Here is a 10,000-nt window from a genome sequence, read left to right on the forward strand (position 1 = left end):
CCCCGGCCAACCAGAAGCTATTATTTTTTAGTTGATTTCCCCTTGGGTCTCTGATCCCGAGGTATAGAGAGAATCCTTTTATTAAGGTAGCATAATATATGGCTTATTTGAATATGAAAAACACGCCTACATGTGCAAAAATTTATCATTAGGATATATATATATATATATATATATATATATATATATATATATATATATGTATATATATATATATATATATATATATATATATATATATATATATATACATATATATATATATACATATATATATATATACATATATATATATATATATATATATATATATATATATATATATATATATATATATATACATACATACATACACGTATGGTATTTTGGGCATAATATTTTACATTTACAATAACTTTAGTATACTGTATAATGTCTTACTGGCGTCTAATAATCGAAGACAACCTTCCTCCAGTTAGGTATTTGTCTTATCCTGAAACCTTTTAGAGCTCAACAGTTTATTGGGAGAAATGACTTCGAGATTTTAGACGTCACTATTGCATTATATATTAATTGCATTTACACACACACATGTATATGTAGAAATCATGACAATTGACACGTGATGAGCATAAAATATGTATTAAAGTCACGAAAAAAAATTTGATTTTAGTTACTTTTGTGTGATTATTAGTCCGTTGTTATTACAAGTAAGACGAAAGTACTAATGCCAAAATCTGTCTTTTCCCTTTTTTGTTTCATGGCTATGATGCATACTTTAGCTATATTATTACTTGTTATTATTATTACTTGCTAAGCTACAACCCCAGTTGGAAAAGCAGGATGTTATAAGCCCAGTGGCTCCAACAGGGAAATAGCCCAGCGAGGAAAGGAAACAAGGACAGATAAAATATTCTAAGAAGAGTAACTACTTCAAAATAAATATCTCATATATGCACTCTAAAAACTTCAACAAAACAAGAGGGAGAGAAATAAGATAGAATAGTGTGCCCAAGTGTACCCTCAAGCAAGAGAACTCTAACCCAAGACAGTGGAAGACCATTGTACAAAGGCTATGGCACTACCCAAGACTAGAGAACAGTTTTGATTTTGGAATGGCCTTCTCCTAGAAGAGCTGCTTACCATAGCTAAAGAGTCTCTTCTAGCCTTACTATATGCCAAAGGTGTGTGTGTGTGTGTGTGTGTGTGTGTGTGTGTATGAGAGAGAGAGAGAGAGAGAGAGAGAGAGAGAGAGAGAGAGTATTGCGCGTTTTTGTATATGTGTGCATATCTTGTAAGCAGGGTACTAGTTTTATGTTCAAATTACTAAGATCCTAGACGTTCCCTATAATATTTATTCACTATTTGCTATCTTTTATTTCCGACAGGACATTTAAATTCTCTCTCTAAATTGGGCACTATTTTTCTTGTTATTATGATCATAGGTCAGTATATTTATTGAATCTTGGAAACTGTTAAACCACCACTGCATTTTATTCATTACTCTTCTGTGACTTTATAAAGTTACACTTATATACCCAGATTTTCCCCCCGCTTTACGCATTATTCCTCTCATGATCTTACATAAGCTTCATTTTGATCATAATGCTCACTTAAGTATACGTCTTTCACCATTCATTTTGTATCATATTACATATCAATTTTATCGTTTCTATGTACGGTAGTTATTTTTAGCCTCGAACTTCTTATAAGTAATCAAATAGTTCTTTATTCTAAAACTGTCGGCAATATTATGCTCCAATAATTGTTGCAGTGCCCTCTTACACATTTCTCATAACGTGACATTAATTCCTCTCATCCATTCCCTCATGTAATAATCAATTCCAAATGTTCTTGTCAGATGTTCAAATGACATCCCACTGTTCATCCTCAGTATCTTCCCTTCAAAACTGTAACTCTTATTAATCAATCTCCTTATGCACTCGATGTTCAGTCCCCCAATTATGATCCAATTTAAATTACCTCTTCTAGTTCTACGTCGTTCAGTTTTGAATTTCCTATATAATTAATATTCGATAAGCTTTTAAAATACCCATTCTATCGACATCTGTAAACATTCAGTTCTCAACAGTACTAGATTTTTTTTCTCTTTTAACGTTTTTGACGTTTTTACTCACTGTCAACTTTTCCTCATTCTTCCCATCTCTCTCCCTCTCCGCTTCCATCATTCTTTCTCATGCACTCTGCCCTCTCTTCTTCCCTGCGACTGCACGCACTTCACGCAATATCCTTTGTTTGCAGGATGCTGCAGCAGTCCCTCCCATTGACACGGAGTCTGTTCCAAGTCGAATTAAAGAGAGAAAAAACTGCTGTGTTTTCTGGGTCTTGCATTTCTTTCCGAACGTTAAGCCCTTTCCATTAATTCCCTTACAAGTTTAAGGGGAAAAGACGCGTGCGACAGATCACCCAGAATACTGAATGGGATGCAGTGTAGTAACTTTGTAAACTCGGCTGAAAAGCCTTTGGTCGAGTCTTTGTCTTTTGTGAAACAGACAGATAACAAAGCATGGAAGCCTTTTGTCTGAATCGGTTCCTGGACGATATTTTCCCTTACGTTCGCTTTGGCCTCTTTGCTTTGGACCCTAGATTTAGATTTTATTTAATGGAGGGAACCAGAAGATTAGAAAGAATAAGGTATCCTTATTCGCCACAACTTTTTCATTGCAATTTTTTTCTGGTTTGAACGCTTACGTCTTATTTCTTTCATGGTTTATAGCAACATCAAGTTGAAAATTTCACGCGGAATCATTATGATATAAAATATTTAGGTAGTCAGTAGGTTTGCAATAGCCAAAATTGCAAGCTTTCACACCCTAGTTATTCTAAAACTTATGGTTATTGAATTTAAATTAAAGGCAACATATATGGGAGAAAATGCAAATTCTAACAATGTCATGAAAGTATTTTCCCAAGCTCAAATATACAATATATGCGGGCTGTATATCCTAATCACTTTTTCTATAAGTGTAAGGAATTCAGTCTTTATCAATTTTATCGGAAATCAATAGTTTCAGAGGTTACGTCACAACCCCCCCTTTCCCCCCATATGAAGGGAGGGGGCATTATGGTATCGTTTGAAGCTGGTAATCGGTCATTTAGTTCAAGCTAGTCTGTTTTAAGTTCAAGCCGTTGTCATTTGGCAAAGTTCAAGCCGTCGTCATTTGGCAAAGTTCAAGCCGTTTTAGGTCATTTGGCAAAGTCATTTGGCAAAGTTCGAGCCGTTTTAGTCTTGCTCATTTGGCAAAGTTCAAGCCGTTTTAGTCTTGCTCATTTGGCAAAGTTCAAGCCGTTTTAGTCCTGCTCATTTGGCAAAGTTCAATCCGTTTTATTCCTGCTCATTTGGCAAAGTTCGAGCCGTTTTAGTCTTGCTCATTTGGCAAACTTCAAGCTGTTTTAGTCTTGCTCATTTGGCAAAGTTCAAGCCGTTTTAGTCCTGCTCATTTGGCAAAGTTAAAGCCGTTTTAGTCCTGCTCATTTGGCAAAGTTCAAGCCGTTTTAGTCCTGGTCATTTGGCAAAGTTCAAGCCGTTTTAGTCTTGCTCATTTGGCAAAGTTCGAGCCGTTTTAGTCTTGCTCATTTGGCAAAGTTCAAGCCGTTTTAGTCCTGCTCATTTGGCAAAGTTCAATCCGTTTTATTACTGCTCATTTGGCAAAGTTCGAGCCGTTTTAATCTTGCTCATTTGGCAAACTTCAAGCTGTTTTAGTCTTGCTCATTTGGCAAAGTTCAAGCCGTTTTAGTCCTGCTCATTTGGCAAAGTTCAAGCCGTTTTAGTCCTGGTCATTTGGCAAAGTTCAAGCCGTTTTAGTCCTGCTCATTTGGGAAAGTTCAAGCCGTTTTAGTCCTGGTCATTTGGCAAAGTTCAAGCCGTTTTAGTCCTGCTCATTTGGCAAAGTTCAGGCCGTTTTAGTCTTGCTCATTTGGAAAGTTCAAGCCGTTTTAGTCCTGCTCATTTGGAAAAGTTCAATCCGTTTTATTCCTGCTCATTTGGCAAAGTTCGAGCCGTTTTAGTCTTGCTCATTTGACAAACTTCAAGCCGTTTTAGTCTTGTTCATTTGGCAAAGTTCAAGCCGTTCTAGCCTTGCTCATTTGGCAAAGTTCAAGCCGTTTTAGTCCTGCTCATTTGGCAAAGTTCTATCCGTTTTATTCCTGCTCATTTGGCAAAGTTCGAGCCGTTTTAGTCTTGCTCATTTGGCAAAGTTCAAGCCGTTTTAGTCTTGCTCATTTGGCAAAGTTCAAGCCATTTTAGTCCTGCTCATTTGGCAAAGTTCAATCCGTTTTATTCCTGCTCATTTGGCAAAGTTCGAGCCATTTTAGTCCTGCTCATTTGGCAAAGTTCGAGCCGTTTTAGTCTTGCTCATTTGGCAAAGTTCAAGCCGTTTTAGTCTTGCTCATTTGGCAAAGTTCAAGCCGTTTTAGTCCTGCTCATTTGGCAAAGTTCAAGCCGTTTTAGTCCTGCTCATTTAGCAAAGTTCAATCCGTTTTATTCCTGCTCATTTGGCAAAGTTCAAGCCGTTTTAGTCTTGTTCATTTGGCAAAGTTCAAGCCGTTTTAGTCTTGCTCATTTGGCAAAGTTCAAGCCGTTTTAGTCCTGCTCATTTGGCAAAGTTCAATCCATTTTAGCCCTGCTCATTTGGCAAAGTTCGAGCCGTTTTAGTCTTGCTCATTTGGCAAAGTTCAAGCCGTTTTAGTCTTGCTCATTTGGCAAAGTTCAAGCCGTTTTAGTCCTGCTCATTTGGCAAATTTCAATCCGTTTTATTCCTGCTCATTTGGCAAAGTTCAATCCATTTTAGCCCTGCTCATTTGTCAAAGTTCAAGCCGTTTTAGTCCTGCTCATTTGGCAAAGTTCAAGCCGTTTTAGTCCTGCTCATTTGGCAAAGTTCAAGCTGTTTTAGCCTGCTCATTTGGGAAAGTTCAAGCCGTTTTAATCTTGCTCATTTGGCAAAGTTCGAGCCGTTTTAGTCTTGCTCATTTGGCAAACTTCAAGCCGTTTTAGTCTTGTTCATTTGGCAAAGTTCAAGCCGTTTTAGCCTTGCTCATTTGGCAAAGTTCAAGCCGTTTTATTCCTGCTTATTTGGCAAAGTTCGAGCCGTTTTAGTCTTGCTCATTTGGCAAAGTTCAAGCCGTTTTAGTCTTGCTCATTTGGCAAAGTTCAAGCCGTTTTAGTCTTGCTCATTTGGCAAAGTTCAAGCCAATTTAGTCGTGGTCATTTGGCAAAGTTCAAGCCGTTTTAGTCCTGCTCATTTGGCAAAGTTCAATCCGTTTTAGTCCTGTTCATTTGGCAAAGGTCAAACCGCTTTATCCCTACTCATTTGGCAAAGTTCAGGTCGTTTTAGTCCTGCTCATCTGGTAAAGGTCAAGCCGTTTACCCCCAGCTCATTTGTCAAAGGTCAAGTCGTTACAGTCCTACTCATTTGGCAAAGGTCAAGTCGTTACAGTCCTACTCATTTGGCAAAGGTCAAGTCGTTACAGTCCTGCGCATTTAGCAAAGTTAAGCCGTCTTAGCCCTGCTCATTTGGCAAAGGTCAAGCCGTTTTAGCCCTTCCCATTTGGTGAAGGTCAAACCGTTTTAGCCCTTCCCATTTGGTGGAGGTCAAGCCGTTTTAGCCCTGCTCATTTGGCTAAGGTCAAGCCGTTTTAGCCCTGCTCATTTAGCAAAGGTCAAGCCGTTTTAGCCCTGCTCATTTAGCAAAGGTCAAGCCGTTTTAGCCCAGCTCATTTGGCAAAGGCAAGCTGTTTTAGCCCTGCTTATTTGACAAAGGTCAAGCCGTTTTAGCCCTGCTCATTTGGCAAAGGTCAAGCCATTTCAGCCTTGCTCATTTGGCCGAGTGCACAAGTAGGGCAAATTACTATGAGGAATATGGTTCACCTTTTTTGTTTCTTTTTCATTCCAAACCGCGCACACACACACACACAAAAATTAGTTTGGATTAAAAGATGCGAGGAGAAAATATTTTATATCAGTGATATGGTCTATTGTATGCTTAATCTATCTGACTAAAGTGGTCAAAAGTATTTTTGATATTAAATGGTTTCTTATAAGTCTTTTTTTCCCTTTTTTCAGTATGGTAAATGTCAGCAGCTTGGTTTAAAGAAAAATCCGCTGAATTATTAGTCAGTCAATTTTTTATTGTTTTTTAGAACATAAATCTTTTTTTTAAGGACATCAAAGCAAAATAAATATAACCAAAAAGATTTCAACCTTTGAAAAAGAAAACTGTAATATAAATAATTCAAGTTTATGGTACAATGCACTCGTGCAATGATGAAGCACATTTCAGAATTGGCAATAAAGAATATTTATGTAAATTGCATTTTTTGAGCAATATAACCCAAGCCGTTTATTGTCTCATTGTTAGAAGGCTCGTTGTGTATTGGAGAACCCTAGCACGGCCAGACATTTCTCTGGTATCTCTTTTATATAACTGCCAAATGAAATGCATATATCGCGCGCTTCCCTTGAGCAAACGGAAAGTGTTTGTGCATTATTACCGCACTGGATTTTCGAAAGGGATTGATCGGGACAAGGGCCGATGGCATAAACGGTCGGGAAGGAGTAAATGAAAGAGATCGTGTGGAAATTCGGCCGATTGAATTCTATGTCGGGAAGAATTGATGACTTGATTTCTAGTTGGATCAATTCAAGATGTAGATCAGTAGCTTCATAAAGTGTTTGGAAACATTATGGCCATTCAATTGAATTAATTTATTTAATAATAAAAAAATCTATGATTGTATGAATGCGGCAATTTAGGCAATAAAAGGTTAATCATGAGCACTGTGGTGATGTGTTCGCCTAGTATTCGCATAGCAACAGATCGATCCCAGCCTGGTACCGTGAGTTTAAGCTGTTTACTGGGGAGGCCACTGCTGTGTTTGTGCTTCCCCGGCTGACGTTCTGGTGAGCATCTATTCTAATGATCCTGAAACTAAAACCAGACACTTTTATCTTACCTTTAAAGAAACAATTTAAAAGTCGAAGGAATGTTTTTCTTTCAAGATTGATTGGTTGATTGATTATAAGTTTTCTGACATCTTTTTTCAGGAATAGAAAACCTCAAATCAGTCAATCAATCTTCAACGAAAAAAAGAAAATTTATCGCTTCATTTCATCTTAGAATGATCGACCACTTTATTGATTTAAATATTTGAAAATGAAGAAACGTGTCAATCATCTATGCTATAAACGTGAAAACCCATCATGAAGATCACGAATAGAGATATGAATGAACATGTATTATGCAAATAGAAAAACCGTAAGACTATGCTGAAACAGAAAAAAAATAAACTAAAAGTTCTCCCTAAAGAAATCTTAAGAAATGTTCTAAAAGAAGGGGCTGCTTGAATTAATCGGGATCTGTTCGGGGAAAATTTAAAAGAATGAGTTTTACAGAACTTAGAGTCATTTGGTGTCCCCAAAAAGGCAAAGTTTCAGCATAATGTCACCAAGAGGTAATGTAGCTGTCGTCCACACCTGGTGTCATTCTCATGCTGAAAAAAGGAAGGAATAACACAGCAACGGAAAACTGGACAAGTCTAGTTTTGGGCAAATACAGGGATGTAGCAGAAACTGGATGAATATGAAATTGATAATTAGATTAAAAAGAAAATCTTTTGAATGGTTTCACATCTGAAACCATCTGATTACCTTGTCGAGGTCCTCCCTTTTTATGGTATAGAAGACTGATGACGGAGGCAGATTCATATCATTTTTTGTTTTCTCTAAATGGCTTACTCCTAGCCCTTCCCAACACACACACACACACACACACACACACTGGCCTCACCCTAGTAGCAATCCCTCACCCCCGCCAAAGGAACCACCCACAGCCCTCTACGACGTAACAGCTGTTTACACTTCATTGCACTTTTGAGAGACTGTAACCCGTTGTGGATGTGTAACAAATAATTACATAATTTGCTGCTTAGGTGAAAACAGGTATTTCTTAATTTTTATGGACGCGCCAATGCCCGACCCCTACCCATGGTCCAAGGCTAGGAGCACTACAGAGAGAGAGAGAGAGAGAGAGAGAGAGAGAGAGAGAGACTTCAAGCTGCCTTTTCGACCTTGTGTTATTCCCAAATCCGAGTTAAGTGTGGAATTATAAATTGCACTGTGTGTGAGGAGATGCATCATCCCCGTTTCATAACTCTCCTTTATTAAATTCCAAGCAATGCTGAAGAGCCACCTGACGTTACGGGACTTCATCTGACTCTGGTTTGATCATCGTCACATCAATCGGATTAAACGTTAATCTCCCGTCCAAACATTGTTGATAATCGTATCAATCGTTAATGATACCTGAACGTATTGTAATCCGATTTCAGTTTTAGATTTTTGCCAAAGTTAAAAGTCTTTGATACGAGTGACTTTCACTTCCCCATGTAAAGCCTGATGGAGAGCATTCCTTTAGTAATTTCAAAGTTACTAGATATTTGGTCGAAATATATTTCAATAGTTTGGAATTAACAAGGATTGATATCCTCCTTTGTGGGGATTCTTAAGATTTAATCATCTGTTTTTGTATCGAATCATTTGATAAAAGTGATATTGAATAAAAACATAGGAATGGTCAATTCTTGGTTTAAACGCTTCTTTCCAACATTTGATTGACTTCATTGACTGAGTGTGTAATTCATAATAATCATAATTTTATTGTTTTAAAACTGTATATTACATTAGCATTTTCTTCTGATGGACTATACAGTACAGTACTTATGTCTGTGATTTTGCGACGACCTGCAAACACATATGGGGACGGGTTACTTACTGTTCTAACTTGGGCAAGTGCGACAAACTTTCCCACTCACAAATCTCTCTCTCTCTCTCTCTCTCTCTCTCTCTCTCTCTCTCTCTCTCTCTCTCTCTCTCTCTCTCTCTCCTGTTTGGCTTATTTGACTATACTTCGAACGTTTCATTATGTATGGGTGTCATAATGTTAAGCCATATTTCAATCCCACCTGTGATTTATTTATCGTTTCCCTTCTCTCTTATTTTAACTCTCCAGAGATTTCATCCTTTTGCTGACAGCTTCTCTGGGAATGACAGCTCGTGCCGCCATGTAACTACCTCAATGGGTCAATGAACAACCAATCGTTAGGAGCAAGTCTTGGTTAGGAGCAAGGTATATAGAATAAGCCATTGGTTAGGAGTACAGTTGGCTTCATTCATTCCGGTACAGTGATGTCTCCTTACCTTACCATGAAGTGTACCGGAATGAATGAAGCCAACTGTACCTCTGAAAGGAGGTCTCGTAACATCTAGTTTTGAAAGAATGTTTTAGTAGATAAATGTTATTTTTTTTTAACTAGAAATACTTTATGTAACATTATCGATACCATTCAGAATGGATTCATATTAATATTATTTTGCGTTGGTTTTTAACTTGGGTAAGAAAGCATGTATGTGATATATATATATATATATATATATATATATATATATATATATAGATAGATATTTACATATATATATATATATATATATATATATATATATATATATATATATATATATATATATATATATATACATTGCATAAAAAAGGTTCCGATGCCCCATTACATTACACCCCTTATGTTTTGGGAACTGGTCTCTTATTTAGTTCAGATAACTTTTAGTCAGTCTCATAATCTAATACTAATCTAGTACTAAAACTGGGATTTTATTTTTTTATTCAAAGGCTAAATGAAAATAAAAATTGATTAATGTTGTGATTTAAACCAAGTGACCTTTGTGATATTAGTCCTTAGTTTTAACTGCACATGAACAAGTTGATCTGTAATTCCGTTGACTTGAGATCATTGCCCATGCATTTTCCGGGCTTTTATTGTTATAACCAAACTTTCCCCAATGAAGACATCATTGCCACGTGTTCCACGTAGCTTCATTATATCATCCATGATACTTGCATAACTTCTTGATAAAGTATTGCACTGATTGCAGTCCTAGAATGCATTACATTATTTCATTACGCGTTTTATTCACCTTACGACTACCACG

This window comes from Palaemon carinicauda, chromosome 3, assembly GCF_036898095.1.
Source record: "Palaemon carinicauda isolate YSFRI2023 chromosome 3, ASM3689809v2, whole genome shotgun sequence".
Taxonomy (NCBI): Eukaryota; Metazoa; Arthropoda; class Malacostraca; order Decapoda; family Palaemonidae; genus Palaemon; species Palaemon carinicauda.